Source organism: Protopterus annectens, chromosome 2.part1 (assembly GCF_019279795.1).
Source record: "Protopterus annectens isolate FY-2018-M chromosome 2.part1, PAN1.0, whole genome shotgun sequence".
Classification (NCBI taxonomy): domain Eukaryota; kingdom Metazoa; phylum Chordata; order Ceratodontiformes; family Protopteridae; genus Protopterus; species Protopterus annectens.
This window is the reverse complement of record NC_056729.1, coordinates 830,972,433-830,995,162: the sequence shown is the minus strand read 5'-3', so window position 1 is coordinate 830,995,162 and position 22,730 is coordinate 830,972,433.

Here is a 22,730-nt window from a genome sequence, read left to right as displayed (position 1 = left end):
TTTAAATGCTACACACCACTGGATTTGAACCTAGGACCATGTGTGGCAAAACTTACCACTTGCAAAGCATTTATTCCTATACCACCTCCCTCTCAATGAGGCTGTAAAGTCCATCAGTAAGATTTTCCTTGTTACTCTTGATTTTATTGCCCCTACTAGAAAAATTAGAATTAAATCCAGCTATGGCCCCTGGCTTACAAAACAAACCTGATTGATCATACACAAAACAGATAGCACCTGGAAATCCTGGGTTAAAAATAAATATCTTCCCTTACTTCAGACATACAAAAAGTCATCAAAGATAAGAGAGCTTATTTTTCCTCTAACCAACACAGCCCTCACAAAAATTCCCCAAAATTCTGGACCTCCATTAACAACCTGCGCCACCCAGGTAAACCCACTACTCCCAACCCCATTCCACAAAACACTGCCACTGAAACTGCCACTCTTCTCAACTATTTTATAGAAACTATTCAAAAGCTCACACAAATTAGTACATCTCACCAAACCCCTCTCTCACCTTTTAACAAAACTTCTCCTAATACATTTTCTTTCCAACCAGTCTCAATTACCACTATTAAATCTCTTCTAAATAAACTTAAGCCCTGCTCCCCCTCTGCCAACCAACTATCCTCCCACTTCTTAAAAAGTAACTGAACAATCCATCACCTACCCTGTCACTATACTTATTAATCATTCCATCTCTGAAGCCTTTGTCCCAGATATCCGGAAATCCTTTTATACAATCTCTCTTAACAAAGCTGGCAACTCTACTGATCCCTCTAACTTTAGACACATTGCTATCCTGTCTCCACCTTCTAAAATTTTAAAAAAGTGCATCCAAGCTCAGTTAATCAAACATCTTTTTGACAACAATCTCCTTATTCCTACCCAACATGGCTTTACACACCGCCATAGCACAGCAACTGCATTACTCTCCTTTACTCAAACAATAAACAATAACTGAAGCCAGTGACAATAATTTGCTCATCTCCTATCTGTTCCTTGATTTTTCAAAGACCTTTGATACTGTCTCTCACCCTAAACTCTTTACTAAACTTTCTGATGTACATCTCTCTTCTTCCTCCATCAACTGGTTCTCTAGCTACCTCTCCAGCAGGCAGCAATCTGTCCGTTGGCAAACTGTCATCTATCCATTCCTCCCTGTAAATACTGGAGTTCCCCAAGGACTGATTCTAGGTCCCCATCTGTTCAACATATTCACTAACAAATGTCACTCTACTACTAACCTCTCTACACTTCTACAATATGCCGATGACTCCACCCATATCACCTCTGCCCACAACATGCCTGAACTCCTAGCTCTAACTCAACAAACCTTCCCCTCTATTGAAACCTGGCACTCTGATAACCAATTAATACTAAATCCCCAAAAAATTAAACTCCTTCTCTTCTTCCCTAAAACACTCGCCCAGTACAAACCCTCTTTCTCTATCACCTCTCTTAATAACACCATCATCAAACCCAAACCCCATACCAAATTACTTGGAGTATTTATAGATCTTTCTTCTTCTTTCAGCTGCTCCCATTAGGGGTCGCCACAGCGGTTCAACAGTTTCCATTTCTTCCTGTCCTCTGCATCATGCTCTGTCACACCATCCACCTGCATGTCCTCTCTCACCACATCCATAAACCTTATCTTAAGTCTTCCACTTGTCCTGTTACTGGGCAGCTTCATTCTTAGCATCTTTTTCCCAATATACTCTGCATCCCTCCTCAGCACATGTCAAAACCAACGTAATCTTGCCTCTCTGGCTTTGTCTCCAAACCTTCCAACCTGGGCTGACCCTCTAATATACTTATTCTTAATCCTGTCCATCCCCGTCACACTCAGTGCAAATCTTAACATCTTTAACTCTGCCATGTCAAGCTCTGACTCCTGCCTTTTTGTCAATGCCACTGTCTCCAACCCATATAACATAGTTGGTCTCACTAACCTGTTGTAGACATTCCCTTTCACTCTTACTGGTACTCGTCTGTCACAAATCACTCCTGACATTCTTCTCCACCCACTCCATCCTGCCTGTACTCTCTTCTTCACCTCTCTTCCACACTCACGATTACTCTGTACTGTTCATCCCAAGTACTTAAACTCATTCACCTTCACCACCTCTACTCCCTGCATCCTCACCATTCCTCTATCCTCCCTCTCATTCACACACATATATTCTGTCTTAGTCCTGCTGACCTTCATTCCTCTTCTCACTAGAGCATATCTCCACCTCTCCAGGGTCTCCTCCACCTGTTCTCTACTCTCACTACAGATCGCAATGTCATCTGCAAGCATCATAGTCCACAGGGACTCCTGTCTGATCTCGTCTGTCAACCTGTCCATCACCATTGCAAATAAGAAAGGGCTTAGAGCTGATCCTTGATGTAATCCCACCTCCACCTTAAATGCATCCGTCCCACCACAGACCTCACCGCTGTCACACTACCCTCATACATATCCTGTACCACTCTTACATACTTCTCTGACATTCCCGACTTCCTCATACAATACCACAAATCCTCTCTAGGCACCCTGTCATTTGCTTTCTCTAAGTCCACAAAGACACAGTCTGACCTTCTCTGTACTTCTCCATCAACAATCTCAGAGCAAACATTGCATCTGTAGTGCTCTTAACTGGCATGAAACCATACTGCTGATCACTAATCATCACCTCCCTTCTTAATCTAGCTTCCACTACTCTTTCCCATAACTTCATGCTGTGACTGATCAATTTAATCCCTCTGTAGTTACTACAGCTCTGCACATCACCCTTATTCTTAAAAAATGGTACCAAAACACTTTTTCTCCATTCCTCAGGCATCCTCTCACTTTCCAAGACTTCATTAAACAATCTAGTTAAAAACTTCACTTCATTGATGATGAACTAAAATTTGATACTCATATCCAACAATGTATAAAAAAGACCCACCAGAAACTCAGACTTCTCTATCACAACCAGAAATTTCTGTTACCTTCTTCCAAACTTTTCCTTGTTCAGTCCCTTCTTCTACCCTGTCTTCCCGATACTGCCACTGTCCTTGCTAATGTGCATACTTCACTTATCACTAAACTAGAGCAAACTTATCACAAAATAGCCAGGTTTGCCTCTAATCTCCCTATAAATGACACCACTGTCTCAAACAAAAATAACTCCAATGGCCATAATTCTCTAAACAACTACTTCTACCCCAACTTTACATTACGCACTCTATCCTGAATGACCCCTCTTCCTGCCCTTCCATCTCCAACTTTGTCTCCTACTACAACCCCCATCACCACCTTTGTACTTCCAGCAACCACCTCCTTGACATATATAAACCCAACAAAAATATAGGAAAGTCCCTCTACAAATACTCTGTTGCACATGCTTGGAGCTCACTCCCTCAAAACATAAGAAGCATTCATCAAAACACCTGTTCAAAAAGGAACTTACAATTTTTCTTCAGAGTACATGTTCATGCCCTTGTCTAACCCCCACTTGATCTCGCCTCTTCTCAGCTTTAACTCCTTTTCCCTATTCTGCTCTTTACATCCATGTACTTGCATCATATACGGGAGCTTTTCTCTTCAGGTCCCAACTGAAAATGGGACCCTGGCTCAGTTGGACTGACCTGGTTAACAAATGTCAATAAATAAAAAATAAATTTAACAGGCTGAGCTACTGAGTCACTGTTATGGCATGTGTATTTGTGAAGGTATACGTACACACATACAGGCTGTGACATACCTCTCTTACATCCATTATTATGTGTTTGGACTGATAGGGATGTGTTTCTCCACTAGAGTCCCAGTTGAACATGTATTCTACCATTAATATTTTAGCAGGTGTACTTGTACATGTTGCTGATAAAAATGACCAGTTACCTGCTATTAGAGACTTGAGTTACATCCATTAGTCTGTCTGGCTTTCTAGTGGTGTAGTCCTATACTAGACTCCAAGTTACACTCCCAGGTTTTCCATTATTTCTTCAGCAAGTTCGCTCAACATGGTGCGATGCACAGCTCTGCTTGACATGCTTAATGATAGTAACTTGCAATTACTGTGTTACTGCCAAGTCTTAAACCTAGGCCCCTGTGCACTAGAGTCAGAGCAATGTGCCACTATGCCAAATATTTTCCTTAAACCTGGTTTAGTTAACAGCTGTGTGTTGTGGCAGGTTAATGCAGTGTTCTGCAGGTACGATGATCATGGGTTTGAAATAGGGGACAGGTGTTTATTTTCTACATGTTTATTATCATTTAAAACACATATATCAATATATCTCCATTTAGCTGAGGTTAGCATCATGAAATACAATCTTTAAAGAAAAGAAAAATGGGAAGATAGGAAAGTGGTGAAATGGTGTGCAAGCAGGGGGAAAACATACTGAAAGGCAGGCAGGTATGTGCAGGAAGGGTGTAGGAAAGAACCATAGCTATCCATTTCTTGTACAGGAACAACTGTGCACTTTGAAGAATTTGTAGATGACTTTGGACTGTCACCCCCAAAGAGAGGGATGAGGACAACATAACTGCATTGTTAAGCCAATAGGACCAAATTACCTGTGTCCAGTGTACACGTGTGAGAAACTGAGAGCTATGTATGGGATGCTATTTTTTTTGAGGCAGGTGCCATTTTTTATTTATTTTTTAAGCTGAGAACAGAATGTTGGGGAAGGGACATAGGTGCATGTATGGGAGGTAAGTAGGGAGGTGAGGAAGCTTTTTCAGACAGACAAGATAGACACGACAGCAAACAAGGGGGATGTGTGACACAAGGGGGGGGTGAACACCTTGGATGGGGAGGATGTTGTGGAATCCCAGTCTCAGGTGCCTCCACAAGGTAGCAGCATGACTCAAGTTCACAACCATGGGACTGTTGGCACTGCTCCTTCACTGCCCCTGGGGTGGAAGTGGTGGAGGCTGGGGTCTATGGTGAGGCATGCCCTCCATCTGGTGAAGACAGCATCCAAATACATGGAACACAATCCTGCACACCAATCCTGGCATTTCGTCATGGGTGACAAAATCCCCTCCTCCACCACTCCCAGAGGGGGGCCCAGCCCAGCCCTGTAGGGCAGAACTACCTTACACTGCAGGTAGTGCAGGAACAGCTGAGGGTCAGCACCAGGCTGGGTCCTACATGTGCTGGGCCCTGGTGCCACGGCTGGAGGAGCCAAGGTAGGTGGATCACCTGGAACCAGCCTACCTTATTGCGATGTGGTAAATTAGTTATAACAATAAGTTAAGGTTAGTAATAACCAAACCAATGTTAGTATTAACATAATGGAGCATAATACTGAGTAATCCAAATACATATTAAGGTATATTATCTGAAACACAACATTAAATAACATAACAGTAAGTATGTTAACATCAAACCTGAATGAAATAACCCATCAGGCCAAGAAAATAGTTAACCACAATATATTAATATTAAATCATAATAATTAATAACATTAATAAATTAAAGAAAAAAAAAAGGGTTGGGAAAGAGAGAAAATGTGAAATTAGTAAAGTCACAGATGATAGTAATACACAGTGTGCAAATACATACTTCTACAGGTGTGCAGTGTCATTTTTGAGTACAGTGACTCAGATATACTTCTATAGATGATGCAGCACATACATACCTCTTAAGCTGTTAGCATGGGACAGTACGGGCCAAGTGCTAACAATAGAGCATGTACATAACTACAAAGGTGTTCTGTAAATGGATTTGCAAATACACTGCATTCCAGGTAATCATTTAGCTGCTAATCACAGATCAGACAGATTGGGCAGTTGTTATTACATTATGAAAACTTGTGACAGTTGAGAGGTATGTTTGTGTACATTAAGTACACTAGAGAGCTGTCATGTCTTAGTTGGCAGGCATGGGAGTAAAACCCAAAAGCTATGACTGCAGGGGACATGTGCACATAATACAATTGATTGCAGTGACATTAGAACAGACATGCAATGAATACAGCCCCACTGCAGTTATTTAAACACATTACTTATGAAACCACAGTCCTGCTTTACACTTTATTTTTATAGCTCCTTAGAATCTGTGAAGTATAGACATGATATCTGCCCAGAAAGTGGACTATATTACTCATATACTTTGCTCCTGGAGTGGGAGGAATACAGAGCATTATTTGACTGAAAGTGGCCTAAAGACAGCCCTGAACCATACTGTGGGTTGTGCAATACACTTGTCAGGCAATTACTTTTGCATTACAGTTGACTACAGTGACATCAGAATACACTGTAGTGTACACAGCCCTACTGCACTTATTTGAACACATTATTTATCAATCACAATGGTGCTTTACACTTTAGTGTTATTGTTCCTTAGAATCTGTGAAGTATACACGATATCTGTCCAGAACATGGGATACCTTACTTTGTTCCTGGAGGGTGAGGAATATAGAGCATTATTTGCCTGAAAGTGGCCTGAAAACAGCCCTGAACTGTACTGTGGGCTGTGCAATATGTTTATCAAGCAAGTACTTCTGCATTTTTTACTTATTTCAGTTTTACAGTTGACTGCAGTGAAATTAGAACACACATGCAGTGAATACAGCCATACTGCGGTTATTTTCACACATTAGTTATCAAAGCACAATAACCCAGCCACTGGGGATACACAAGCCAGTGCATTTATTTCTGCCAGTCCCAAGCCCAGATAAATGGGGAAGATTACATCACCGGCATCCAGTGTAAAACTTTTGCCAAATGACATACACGGACAGCAACTCAGATTTCCATACCAGATCAGTCGAGGCCCAGGTTAACAATGACCGCCACCAGTACTGTTAGCCAACAGGATGTTGGTGGAAATCAGCCTACTGTTGGCAGAGGTAGAAGCAGAAGAAGGGGGAAAGGCATGCCCGAAGGCAGGAAGAGAGGAGGGAGATTAGGAGTGTGATAGTGAGGGTAGGAACTTTGAATGTTGGCAGTATGACCAGTATAGGGAGAGAGCTAGGTGATATGACTGAGAGAAGGAAGGTTGATATATTGTGCGTGCAAGAGACCAGATGGAAGGGGAGTAAAGCCAAGTGTATAGGAGGTGGGTTCAAATTATTCTATCATGATGTGGATGGGAGAAGAAATGGGGTAGAGGGTATCCTGAAGGAACAGTATGCCAAGAGTGTTTTGGAGGTTAAAAGCGTATCAAAAGAGTGATGTTTATAAAACTGGATATTGATGGTGTGATGGTGAATGTTGTTAGTGCATATGCTCCGCACGTTGGGTGTGTGATGGATGAGAAAGAAACATTTTGGAGTGATTTGGATGATGTAGTGGTGAGTGTATACAAGGGTGAGAGAGTGGTGATTGGAGTGGATTTCAGTTGGCATGTTGGTGAAGGGAAAAGAGGAGATGAGGAAGTGATGGGTAGGTATAGTGTTAAGGAAAGAAATGCAGAAGGTCAGATGGTAGCGGATTTTGAAAAAAGGATGGACATGATTATGGTGAATATGTATTTTAAGAAGAGGGAGGAGCATAGGGTGACATATAAGAGTGGGGGAAGATGGACACAGGTGGATTATATCCTATGCAGGAGGGCCAGAGAGTGAAGGAGATTGGTGACTGTAAAGTGGTGACAAGGGAAAGTATAGTTAGCCAGCATAGGATGGTGGTCTGTAGGATGACACTGGTGATCAAGAAGAGGAGGAGGAGAGAGAGGGAGGGCTGTGCCAAAGATCAAATTGTGGAAGCTGAAAAAGGATGATTGTGAGCTGGAGTTCAGGGAAGAGTTAAGACATGCACTGGATGGGAGTGAAGAGTTACCAAATAGCTGGGTAACTACAGCAGAGCTGGTAAGGGATACAGCTAGAAAGGTGGCTGGTGTGAAATCTGGGCAGAGCAAGGAGGCTGGTGTGAAATCTGGGCAGAGCAAGGAGGACAAAGAGACCAGGTGGTGGAATGAGGATGTACAGGAGAGTATACAGAGAAAGAGGTTGGCGAAGAAGAAGTGGGATTGTCAGAGAGATGAAGAAAGTAGACAGGAATATAAGGAGTTGAGGCATATGGTGAAGAGAGAGGTATGAAAGCCTAAGGATAAGGCATATGGAAAGTTGTATGAAAGGTTGAACACTAAGGAGGGAGAAAAGAACAGTACTGATTGGTTAGAGATGTGCAGCAGGTTAGGTTAGGGTGATAAAGGATAATGAGGGAAATGCACTTACAAGTGAGGAGAGTGTGTTAAGTAGATGGAAAGAGTACTTTGATGGGCTGATGAATGAAGAGAATGAGGGAGAGAAGGTTGGATGATGTGGGGATAGTGAATCATGAAGTGCAATGGATTAGCATGGAGGAAGCAAGGATAGCTATGAAGAGGATGAAGAATGGAAGGCTGTTGGTCGAGACACCATACCTGTGGAAGCATGGAGGTGTTTAGGTGAAATGGCAGTGGAGTTTTTAACCAGATTGTTTAATGATATCTTGGAAAGTGAGAGGACGCCTGAGGAGTGGAGAGGAAGTGCTTTGTTAGCTATTTTTAAGAATGAGGATGATGTGCAGAGCTGTAGTAACTACAGAGGGATACAATTAATCAGCCACAGCATGAAGTTATGGGAAAGAGTAGTGGAAGCTAGGTTAAGAAGAAAGGTGATGATTTATGAGCATCTGTATAGTTTCATGCCAGGAAAGAGCACTACTGATGCGATGTTTGCTCTGAGGGTGTTGATGGAGAAGTATAGAGAAGGTCAGAAGGAGTTACACTGTGTCTTTGTGGACTTAGAGAAAGCATATTACAGTGTGAATAGAGAAGAGTTGTGGTATTGTATGAGGAAGCCAGGAGTGGCAGAGAAGTATGTAAGAGTGGTACAGGAGGGTAGTGTGACAGTGGTGGGGTCTGCGGTAGGAGTGAAGTATATCTTCAAGGTAGAGGTGGGATTACATCAAGGATCAGCTCTGAGCCCTATCTTATTTGCAATGGTGATGATCAGGTTGACAGACAGGATCATACAGGAGTCCTCATGGACTATGATGTTTGCCGATGACATTGTGATCTGTACTGAGAGTAGAGAACAGGTTGAGGGGACCCTGGAAAGGTGGATATATGCTCTAGAGAGGAGAGGAATGAAGGTCAGCAGGGTTAAATATATGTGTGTGAATGAGAGGGAGGATAGAGGAAAGTGAGGATGCAGGGAGTAGAGTTGGTGAAGTTGGATGAGTTTAAATCTTTGGGATCAACAGTTCAGAGTAATGGTGAATGTGGAAGAAAGGTGAAGAATAAAGTAGTCAGGATGGAGTGAGTGGAGAAGAGTGTCAGGAGTGATTTGTGACAGACAGGTACCAGTAACAGTGAAAGGGAATGTCTACAAGAGGGTAGTGAGACCAGCTATGTTATATGGTTTGGAGACAGTGCCAATGATGAAAAGACAGGAGTCAGAGCTGGAGGTGGCAGAGTTAAAGATGTTAAGATTTGCACTGGGTGTGACAAGGATGGACAGGATTAGGAATCAGTATATTAGAGGATCAAGCTCAGGTTGGACGGTTGGTAGACAAAGCTAGACAGGCAAGATTGTATTGGTTTGGACAAGTGTTGAGGAGGGATGCTGGGTATATTGGGAAAAGGATACTAAGGATGGAGCTGTCACGTAAGAGGGAAAAAAGGAAGGCCTAAGATAAGGTTTATGGATGTAGTGAGAGAGGACATGTAGGTGGGTGGTGTGACAGAGCAAGATGCAGAGAACAGAAATAAATGGAAACAGATGAAGTCACTGTGGAGACCCCTAATGGGAACAGCCGAAAGAAGAAGAAGAAGTTATTAACCGGAATCCTGCTTTATACCTTATTGCTTATTGTTATTGGTATTGTTTATTGCACTACAGTTATCAGAAAATATCTGTACACACCACACTCACGGCGTATCCTGGCCAGACTCCTGACATGAAACTGGGCTTTGTGAGCCCTTTCAGCTGCAGAAGAGAGCAAACCAATATGCATGACAGTTTTGTGTGGATTCACCTTGTAGTTTAGTAAAGTAGTAGCGAATATACTTACATATCTGTGGAGCATGTCCACCCCTAGCCTCTTGGACCCAGGTATCCAAGGTTCCCCTCTTCCTTCTGTTCAGGTTATCATAATGGTGATGACACTGCTCTACAGTGTGGGGGATACCCTTAGCACTGGTAAAATCCTTGGCCAACTGATCCCAGGCCTCAGCTTTACATTCCGAGCCCTGGTAATTGCCCTGCAACAGCCAGGGTTTATAGTTGCAGACCAGGAGTGCAACAAGCACTCTGGACTCCTACACACCTCACCTCTGTGCCTGAAGGCACATTCCCTCACCCATACACCAGGCATATCAACAGGTTAATAAGACTCCAATGAATGCTGCATTATTCCCATCTATTGGCCTTAATATAGACTGTTTTCACACCCTTACATATCATACTGTAACATTCAATAAAGCACTGTGTTGCTTAGCATTGCTCAAACCATTTTAGTGGAGCTGAGCATCACAGAAACTTGCATAATTGTGTTTTAGTGAAGCTTAGCAATGAGCAAACAGGAGTAGCCATTAATCATGTTTAAGCAGTGTTTAGAAATATGCAGCTTTTCCAAACGTAACAATTTTGTTTTTACATTAAACCTCCCTTTAGGGCACCTCACACATTTCCACAGCAATAATTGTAAAAAGGTATGACTGTTGGGGACTCGAACCCAGGGCTTACAACACTTTAGGCCATGACTCTACCTATTTAGCTACTTGAATACTAAGAAAGCCAATATACCTTCACATACACTACTAAGCTACCTGTTGACGTTGGTAAGCACCGCGCTGCGCCATGCAAATAGCCATTCAAAAAATAAAATAAAAACACATAGACAAATATACATAATTATTTATTTATTTATTTTATTTATTTATTTGCAGTTTGTTAACCGTAAAATTCCATTGGGCCAAAGTGAGTCCTTTTTCAATGGCAGCCCGGGCAGAAAAGCTCTATGTGAATACCTATACATACAGACAATAACAAATACAAAAACAATACCATGTACCATTGCTTCAAGATTATTACAGGGTGTTAAGTATATAAAATCAGCAGACTTACACAAACAATTTTATATGTGATAAAAATAACAGCTTGCACATATGTCAAGGTTATAGGTAAAGGTATAGTTTATACTTTGTAGTGATGTAAGAGGGAAAGAAGGAAATTAAAGAGTAAGGAGAAGTGGGAAGGATATGAGGTGTTAGTGTTAGGTGGAGTATAGACATGGTTTGCATGATGGAAGTGCAAGTATGGCATAGAAATTAAGAAGGGGGAGCAGGAGCATACATCCAGTTTCTATTTTTAGATGTCTGGCAGATGTCACCTGTGCATGTGTAAGTGGAGCCTGGCATTACTGCACTCTGTGCCACGCAAACAAGCATTAAAAGAAAGCAAAATAAATAATTAATTACATCTGGTTTCTATTTTTAGATGTCTGGCTGGTGTCAGCTGTGTATGTGTAAGCACAGCTCAGCCCTGCTGCACTCTGCTCTATGCCATGCAAACGGGCATTAAAAAAAAATATATATACAAAAATAAAACAAAAAACTATTAAAATTCACACATATTTCTACACTAGCAGGGTACATTATAGGGATTCTTATCCTGTACATGACATCTGTCCAGGAATTCCCTGGACAATCCACAACCATGGGACAGCCTCTACACTACTGTCTACATGGATTCAATATCCCTGTTACTATGATCTCCCTCAGCAGCTCACTGTGATTAATATACATGGCACACTGCCAAGGGAAGACCGTGGATGTGTACATGGGTACATTCTGTGTAAGCTCTACACAGAGGCTACATGGAGTTTATTGAATCCTGGGGAAATGTTCCACTCACTTGGTAACAATAAAAAAGACTGCATAGGCTTTTTGCTGAATCATGATACATCCACTGCTAAACAAGTACTTTAAGGTACTGATTTGCACTCTATCATGATTTATACTAAAGCTGCTGTTTTATTTGTGCATTTTATTCAGGTTTTCCACTTTAAAACTGTGTTTAAGGGTTATTCTTTTTATCACTGCATTTGACTGTTGTGTTGAATCTAGATCTGAATATTTAATCTGCATTGCTGAATTGTACTTTAACTGGTAAATTACATATGGTGCTTTAATATCTGTGTACTGCCTGCTGTGCTTGCTCCCTGTTCTAACATTTTGTGTCTTGGATTATTGCCACAGCTCTTTACTATGACTTGCTGCACTTCTGTTTGATTTTATAGCTATAACTTTATAAGTTTATGCATTCCTGGAGCCAAGTTTGTGTTTTTATATCAAGAAGTCCACAAAAATCAGCAAGTTGGTTGTAACCAGTCCTCAGTGCACCAGCAAACAATGCCAAAACTGTGGAAACGGATGGAGAGTTTAATCGAGAAATACAGTGGCGAGACAATGACCAAACGTCCATTCACCAGGGAGCCAAATCAACAAGTAAATCTTGTATTTAACTTATCTAACTACATTTTAAGTGAATCTGAACTGTCCGGTTTAAATAAGGGCTTGACTTCTGTGCCGTCAAAGACAATAATATGTGACTGAAAACATGTTTTTCTAGTGCTAATACACATGTAGTCAATGATTTAAAATGGAGCAGTGTTTACATTCCACAAAGTAGTGGTGCTTTGCAAATATTTGAGAAGGATGTTGAACATGATTTGTATGTTCTATATGAGAATAACAAGGTAGATAAATTCTATAACCTGACTAGAGAAGAAATGAAGCTGTACACTCATTAGTAAACAATCCAGATTTAGTGATTAAAGGTGAAGACAAAGGGGGGGGGGCATAGCTGTAATGAATAAAGAATTTTATTTTGGAAAGATGCAATCTATATTACAGGGAGGAGAATATCTGACGACTGCAAGGAATGAGATTAATCATTTCTTTTTAAATTTAAATAAGTTATGTGATATGCATGACAGTGAGTCACTGAGTGATACTTTATTTAATTATCTGTATGTTGAAAATCCTAAACTACCTATGATTTATGGTATACCCAAGTTACACAAAAGTATCGGTGACCCACCAATGATACTTTATTCAACCTGACACCATACTCATGGGTGAGCTAGGGGGGTGGGTCACTGAATCACTGTAAGTATTTGGAAAAACAATTAAAAGCAATATTGGAAAAAGTTACTACTATTCTGAAATATACTAACACCTTCCTTAAGCAACTCTATGAATGGTCATCAGGTGAATTGCCTAAAGGGGCTTATTTTTTAATGCTGGATGTAGATTCATTGTTTGCCGCTATACCCCATGATAATGGAGTGAATAGTGTGAAACTGTTTTTAGAACGTTATTCTAATTATAGTAAAGAAAAAAATCAAGTTGATATGTGATTTATTGATGTTAGTGTTAACTAACATTTTTTTTATTTTTGACATCAAGTTATATCACCAAGTGAAAGGAGTAGCGATGGGTACTACCATCGCAAATACATATGCTAACATCGTGATGTACATGTGAGAAGAGAGATATGTGTTATCTGTATTTAATCGCTTTAGACATATTAAATTTTATAAGCATTGTAGATGACCTTTTTATAAATTAAGAAGGTAGTCAAGACATTTTTTTGTAACTTCTATACATATGTAAATAATAGCACCTTATTTCTGAAATTTAAGTATGAAGCTTCAAGTCATTAGATTGCATTTTTAGATATTTTATTGTACAAACATAACAATGGAGAAATATAGAGATGTATAAGAAAGAAGTTGTGTAATAACTATTTACATCGCAACAGTATGCACCCCCACCTTTATGTTTAACAACATTGTGAGAAACCAGATACAACGGGTGGCAAAATTAAATACCACTGAAGATAGATTAGGTTATCAGTTAGATCATGTGGATACAGATTTTGTAGATAGAGGGTATTCAAAGAGATGTATACAGTGCACAAAGAGAAATTAAGCAGTCAAGCTTAAAAGGAGAGGTGCAGCACTATTTTAGTGAGACATACAAGTCTGATACAAGTGCATAATTTAAAACAAACAAGACAAGATGTTTGCTAACATATAAAAGGAACACTGGAGCAGTTAAAAACATAATTAGTAAGCACTGGACAATTTTACGAGATGTTCAAGGACTAGGTGATATAGTTGAAACCCCCCCTTTGTTTGGTTACAAACGCAATAGTATGTTGAAACAAACATTATGTTATAAACAACAACCAAAAAGTTTTTTTAATGGTATTGGAAATAAGCTTGATATTTATAGATGTAATAATTGTGTTTATTGTAAGCATCTATATACAGATAAATCAATAAAGCATCATGTAACAGGAAAATATTTTATTTTGCATGCTTATGGGAATTGCAATACAAGCAACTTAGCTTATATGGCTAAGTGTGTATTGTGTGAGTGTTATTATGTAGGAATGATGAACACAAAAGTCAAGGAACATATAGCTGGTCATCTTAGTGAAATTTAACACAATGTCACCACTAACACAATTAGTAAGCATATATTAGAAAAGGGTGAGGAACATAGTTTCAAATTTATAATTATAAATGTAATTTATAAGCCCTTGAGGGGAGAGCCCACATACCCCCCAGACTTAATAATTATTTTTCTTTAAAACCCTACTTGAAATTGTTACATCAGAAGACTTAAATGACTGTCATGTGACTTTAATTAAGTATTTAAGTTGTGTGTGTTTTAATTGATTTGTATTCGCTCAAGGAAGCCTTGATGGTGAAAGCTTTGACTTTGTGTCAGAAGTTTTAACTTGCGATTTTAATAAAAGTTTCCGAGTGTTTCCAGTGCCTCTTTTCTTGGACTTTGTTTACATAAAGATGTCTTTGGTGTAGACTCTAGCAGCAGGAGATGGTAGCCAGGTCCCTTCTGAGCTGGAAATCATTGTTTTTGTCCTCAAAGCATGCGACCAGAGAGCTAATTTGTTTGTTGATTTTCTGTGCGTATACAAAGTTTTTGCATTTGAGCAGCACTGCACATTACACAGCTGTAGTTAATGTTTTGTACAGCCACAGGTGTTTAGAAATGCAAATTCCCTACAAAACAAAACTACCCTTAAAGGTTCCTAAGCATATAGCTTCTTGACAAACACCAGATTTGCATGAATAAGGGCACTACTCCATGAAATTAGGCTATGTTTGTACTTTGTTAACAACTAACACCCTAAGAAATCTGTTCTCTCTTACAGTGGTCACACAAAGAAGTGCATAAATCTTTTGCTACTACATGTCTTGATACCCCCCCGTATTTATACCTTAAACCATGGATCAGCACCATTCTACTATCACTGGATTCAGCCATGTAGAAATGGAGTCTTGAGTTAATGTATTAATTACCTCATGTTTTCTGACAGCCAATAAGTCTTAAACAATATGATGTTGTATTTGACAGATGTACTTATACCCTGTATCCGAAAGCAAAACCCTTACACACAGCCACTAGAAATATCAAACATGTCATCAGAAACTTCCTAAACTACACAATACCTGTCACACACTTTACAAGAAAAAGAACATAGGCATACACGTGCTGAGGCTCATAAAAGTAATCTACCAAATCCAAAGACCATCAAGAAACAGTATTTGCAATAAATAGCATCAGCCACCTCAAAATGACACTATCAAAGCAACACCAAGCATGGCACTTTCAGCCTCAACTCACAGTGTCTACAAGGCTAAGCTCATAAGGCAAAACCACCACACAGTGCAATGTTTTGGTCAAAGGAGACTCCAATATGAGGCAGACTGAAGCCCCACTCACCAGGCTGAGCAAGGAGAAGGTTACAGTCAGTTGCCTCCATCAGAACACACACACTCAGGTCAATGAACCACAAGTTGCAGCACAATTCATTCATCATCTCTGTGGGAGTAAATGATCTAAGAAATATGTCCCTGGACTATATGAAGATAGAAATTATAGAACGTTTGCACAATGTGTCCTAGTTTGGTATGATCAAGCACTGTGCAACATTCTATCTCCTCCAAAGTTGATGCCACAATTCTTCTACTTCTTCTTCTTCTTCTGGCTTTTTCCCAGTCAGGGGTTGCCACAGCAGATCATCTGTCCGCTCCTGAGTGGCAGTGGAGTTTTTACAGTGTCGAGTTGCCAGCCCGGCACCCAACTTTCCACAGAAGGCACACACACGCACACACACACACACCTAGGGCCAATTTAGAGTGTCCAATCCACCTACTGCATGTCTTTGGGATGTGGGAGGAAACCGGAGCACCCAGAGAAAACCCACGCAACAACAGGGAGGACATGCAGACTCCGCACAGAAGGCATCCAAGCTGAGAATCGAACCAGAGAACCTCTTGCTGTGAGGCGGCAACGCTAACTGCTGCACCACCGTGGCCGCCCTTGATGCCACAAGTATACAGAAGATAATTGACTTTAATAATTGGCTTAGTTTTTTCTGTCATTCAATGAGGGTATAGTATATGTCAACCTAGGAGCATATGGTTGACAGACCATGCTGTTTTGCCAGAGATGGTCTCCACCTCTCCCATTTAGGCTTGCAAATATTGTCTAAAACCTTGTCTACCCAAATAGAGCCTTTTGTAAGCATTACCAGTCTGTTAAACCTTCCAGCATAGCAAAAACAACCCAAGCAATTCTACTTGTGTTACTGCTCAATGCCATGATCCTAAAGAAGAAATTCTACTGACAGTAGGTTTTCCTCACCTTAGAGAATGTAAGCATCTATGCAGTTAATGAGACATGGTTTAAAGCTCCAGAGAGCACCGCAGCAATGCAAGGCTACAATGTGTTCCACACATTTGGACCAGTTTTTGCATTGGAAGAGAAACAAAAGTGGTTGTGTCTCAACATGTATCAAAAACAAACATACTTCAAGACTGCTAAAACAGTATTATATTGAGATTTTCCATATCCAAATTACCATAGACAAAGTCCCAGACCATAGCCTTGCAAGCTATAGGTCCCCCATATATAACCCAGGAAACCCATAGCACATACTTAAATATATTGCAGACACTCCTTATTCAACCTGACACCATACTCATGGGTGACTTTAACTACCCCACTATAAACTGGGAACCATACATGATTTCTGACATGCAATGCATGCTCAGAGAGTCCTGGACTTTGTAAACACAAATACCCTGGACCAGATAGTCCGTGCACCCACTAGGGGTGCTAACACTGTAGACCTAGTTTTCTCCAACATGGGGAAACAGTACACCCTCCAAGTGTACTGTCCTTACTAAACTAGTGAGACAACAAAGCTGCCTCCTTTAAAATAAAAAGAAAGTCTAAGACACCAGGTAACATTAGAACTTTTAGACATTATTCCAAGGCAAACTTCCTAATTATAAGTAACACGCTGGTAAAATCCCCCCCCCCCCAAACTCAGGGAACACAGCTGCCTACACTGAGTCATCCTCAAGAACCCTTTACTATAACATCTACAGCTGTATAGAGATTGTGGTACCTAATTGAAAAAAATCATGGCAAACTCAAAAAACAACCCACTATAGAAGAATCACAAGATCCATGGATATACCTGGTTCCATGGTGTAATGGTTAGCACTCTGGACTTTGAATCCAGTGATCTGAGTTTAAATCGCAGTAGAACCTAGTGTATTATTAATTATGTAAAATTGTATGTATTATGCATTATGTTCTATGTGGAGCTTTTCTCCCCAGACGTCCGCTGAAAAAGGACATGTGTCCAGCGAGACTTTCTCCGTAAATAAATGTAAAATAAATAAATATATAACAAAAAGGAAATAAATCCTGGCCAAAAATAGGAAGTGCAATACTCAGCTTGGTAAGAGCTCCCTCAACAAACTAAATAAACAATGCAGGGGACTAATTAAGTCAACCAAAGCCAAATATAAGGTAAAAGTAGCCTCCCGGGCTAAGGACAACCACAAGACATTCTTCAGCTATATACTAAACCTCTAAGGCAATGCACAAAAATGTGCCAAACTAATTGTAAATGGAGCCAACTATAGAGAGCAAACCTACTGGCCAATAAAGTCTTCTCTAATTTTACTCAACTTTCAGCCCCAGACACATTTCTGGAAGACCCCTCATCCATATCTTCCTTAACTATCTCCGCCAAACAGGTCTTCCATGCATGCTACAAAGCAAAAAAAAAAAAAAACACTGCATTGATGGGACCTGATAATATTCCAGTACACTTCCTTAATACCATGAAACATGACTTTCAAGGCCTCTAAATGCATTGTTCATTCATAGCCTCCAAATAGGCTACATGCCAAGTGTAGCTGTTATCACACAACCAGAGAGCAGGCCATCCATCCATGGCCCCAGGAAACTTCTGACCTATAAACCTGACTAGTCTCATATGGACGGCCATAGAAGAAAATGATCATGGACATGATAAATAACAGCATAGGAAATCCTCAGACACTGGATCCAACTCAGTTTAGTTTTGTGAAGGGAAGGTCATGCCTACTCAGCCTGGTAGACATTTACGAGAAGGTTGCCATAGTAATGGATGAGGGTAAAATGGTGCATTCTGCCTCTCAACCTGGCCAAAACATTCTACACAATTGTCCACTTAGGCATTGTAAACTAGCTCACTAAATTAGATAGCAACCCTTACATTACCCACTGGATAGCCAACTGGCTCACAGAAAGGACTGAAGAAGTAAAGATTGGGAAATCTATCTCCAAAAAAAGACCAGTCATTAGTGAATTCCCTAAGGGCTTGATGCTGGATCCACTCCCGTTTGGCAATTACTTCTCTGAGGTCAATGTTAATGTCAAAGGTTTCCGGCTGACCAAATTCACAGGGGATTGTAAATTAGGTACAGTGACTGAATCCCCCTAAGACAGTAATATCCTCCAAGAGGGCCTGACACAGACAAATAACTGGTGCTAGATTTACTGTATTAAACTTAATGCTAAGAAGTACATAATAGTATCCTTTGGTAAGATGGCCAGCCCTGCAAATTACTGCACTGATGATTCACCCTTAAGATTAGACTCAGTAGTCCAGCCTTAATGGACCTCTTCCATGTCTGCAAAACAAATAGCACCTATAAGACGTGAGTCAGCGACCTAAACCTTGCCTACAACATAAATAAGACAAGCTGCAAGGACAGGTATGTGTTTTAGGGGCTGCCCCTTCTCTGCAGCAGACTTCCCATCCATGTGGAGCAAATTTCTTCCCCGCACTTACTCAAGTGAAACTTGGATGAATGGATAGGGAATCACAAATTTCACCTTGGTCTGGCACTTATTTTTCTATTAAAGAGAACACGAAGACACTGGAAAACAGATGTGATGTAATACCTTTAATTAGCTCAACATAGTTTTTGCAGTTACTCAAGCTTTCAAGATAGCATGAGCCCTTCATCAGGAATTATTAAGTTACTAATGTTAAATATAGTGCTTAAATATCCACTTGTGCCTGGAAAGCTAAGTAAATTATTAATTTGCCTTAATAATTCCTGATGAAGGGCTCATGCCAGTTCAAAACATCAAGTAATTGCACAACCTATATTGGTCCAATAAAGGGTATTGCATTGCATCTGTGTCCCAGTGTCTTCCTGTTTTCTGTTAGTAGACCAACATGGAATTTCTTTCATTGTTCTCTATTGGAGAGAAGAGGTTTGTTAATGCTTGATCATTCATGCCCAATTTTATATATCCTCCTCATAGTATAAGGGAATAATACCTTTCTAATGCTTCTGGCAGTGTGGCTAGAGTTTAAAAGGCTCCTTAGGGATGTTAGCCACATATTCTCATATGATCCTATAAGAGCAGTCATTTTAGCCACATGGATTGTACTTTTCTTCACTTGAACTGGATTTTCTTTGTCAACTAATTCACAATGTTTTCACTGTGGAATGGCAGGCCACAGGTCAAAGTACCATACATACCACACTGTGGTATCCTCTTGTAACTATTGTGTCAGTAAGGGGACTTCTCCATTCGTTTATGATATAACATCAACAAGAGTTCATTTCAGTAATTCTTAATCTTATTCTCCTATATAAAATTAAAACTGCATAGCTGTTTATGTATACCTCAAAAAGCAAATGAAAACATAGCCAATAAATGATAGCATTCCCAAACAGTGGCTAGACACAATTTTTTTTGAAACACTTGATCTGTCGGCTGAATTTCAGCACCATAAACAAATCTGCCATGAGAATAAACATGTCCTGGAAAAGTGCTATTTTTAATATAAATCTTATAAAAGTGCACATACATTTCTCAAATGCAATATAATTGCTTCTAAACCTCTGCAAGACACCTATTAATCACTAACACAGTGAAATTACACGCATGACTGGTTAGCTGTAAGGTATGACATTGACGGAACAAGTACTGCTCTGTGTCACTAAGAAGTTCATTTGAATACCCTGTCATAATGTATTTAATGCTAACATTATTTTCCAATACTTTCTCAAAAGAAAAATGTAACCCCTAATGCTTTTCAGATCTTATTCATGAATTGTCTCAAACTGCTATGTGTATCATATTTAATAACTTTGCTGTAGTGTTAGTTCGCCTCCATTGATAACCAGGAAATTAATTGCCATGTCCACTATATTAAGTGTTAAAATGCAAAATAGAGATATAAAATAGATTTATTAGATGTTCATCCTGTAACAGCCTAAATGATGCATAACAATGTAGATGGCTAAACTGTCTTCAGTGTTCCCTTTTAAAAAGAAATTTCACAGGAGGTATCATATTCCTTCATTCCCACACATGCACACACACAAACATACACAACTCATATACACCTCATACACATAAAACACACACTCTGACATATGCACAAAGTCAGAAAAAAGAATATGCATAAAAGAACATGCAACTTGATTACCTAAACAATACAAAGGAGGTTGGATGGTTTAAAAATGGGAAAGCTGCTGTAATGTTAATAACTGTATATATATTTATTTTGATGACCAGGGTAGGCCAACTGGGCAAGTGCCACTTTTCAGCTGAGCACAGAAGAGAAAAGCCCCAGAGAATAACAGTAATGTCTAGTACAAATTTGAAACCATAGATAGAAGCGTTGTTATCTACTGCAAATCCTAAACATGTCAATATCTAATACAAAGCTTAAAACAGTATAGGAAGTCAATTAGATATAGTAAAAATTTAAGAATGCAGGGAGGAGTTCAAGTGGATAGATACACAAATTACGTATCAAAGTATTGGTTCACCTTTCGTACGCATACACAAATTACATATAAAAGGACTGATTCAGTTTTATTACATATCACCTATGAGACTAAACCTAAGTAGGTTTTGTCAGAAAAAAAATATTATTAAAATTTGTAAAGTAGACAAGGATGGTAGGTTAGGAAAGAGAACCAGAGGAATATGGCAGTACATAATTTATTCATTCAGTCATTAGTGTTATGTGATACAGACAGAATTTATTGAGGCAGCCACTGTTGGGTGAAAATATATAGTGTCTGGCAGTTACTAGAGCGGTGTGACTGTGCAGTATTATCCTGGTATTAAGCAAAAACATACCCAGGAGTTGATTAGATGTTGTTAAAGTTTAAATGGTTTCAGTTAGTCCATCAGTTTTAGCATCGAATGGTGTTCCAAATTCTTGAGACGTAGAATAGATTGTGTACCCTGCTGTATTGTTAGATTTCATAGCTACTAGTATGGATATTTCACTTGAGAATAAAACCCTCTTTGTTAAGCAATGTTATAAGGTATAAAAGAAGGACAGTTTGCAGGTTTATGGATTAGGTTGTGATCTTACCAGTGTTTTGTATGCCTTACTTTCCAACTTTTTTGGCATTCTTCTGTCACACACAACTTTTTAACACTATGCCAGTTGGCTGCAGTACCTCTGATTCTAGCCTTAACCTCCTCATTCAGACATCACTTCTCCTCAGCTAACCATCGCAGATATTTTAAGGTATTAACCCGGTTTCCCATCTATCTCAGTTTTCATCTTTTTTTTTTTTATTTCCTCCATTTACTGACATGACAACTGTCTTGTCTCTACTCAGTTTCATCCTAGGTGCCTTCAGTTTTGAGTTCAATTCCCTTATCATTTGCTGATGTTCAGAGTCTGTTTGTAATGTCACATTGTCTGCATTTTGTCCCTTTTTGCTAATGTAGTCCATCACCAGTATGAATAAAAGGGGATTCAGACCTGTACACCAATGAGCACCCATTCCCACTTAAATTCTTATGTGAGCCCAAACACTATTTGCACTTGTGCATTAGGTCCTTGTGCATAGCCTGCACTAATTCTTCTAATGTTTCTGGTCTTCACACCATTGTAGGACTACCCAAATCATATTTCTTCCAACCTTGTCATATGGTATCTCCAAGTCTAGTCATGGCCAGTTGAGCTCCTTCCTCATCTCAGCCTCTTCTCTACTATCTGTCTCAGCTTAAACATTAGGTTTATTGTGCTGTATATATCTCAGTTTGAATTTGAATTCCCTTCTTCAGCATTTTCATGCTGTGTGAAGGTGTTTGATACCACTGTGCTACTCACAGTTGTGAACATTCCCTTAGTTCTTGTACAGTGGTACTAAAATGCTTATTCTCCACCTATCTTGGATATGCCTAACTCTTTATACTGCTATGACTACTCTTAAAAGCAGTTTTTTTTACCCTAACTCATCCAATCTCATGATGGTATGTGCTGTAACATCATTTGAGCCTGCTGCTTTCCCTTACTTTATTCTCCTTTGTGCTATTCCTTCCTCTAGGATAGGTTATTTTTTACTCAAGCATTATAGACAGTGTATGGGGCAGTAA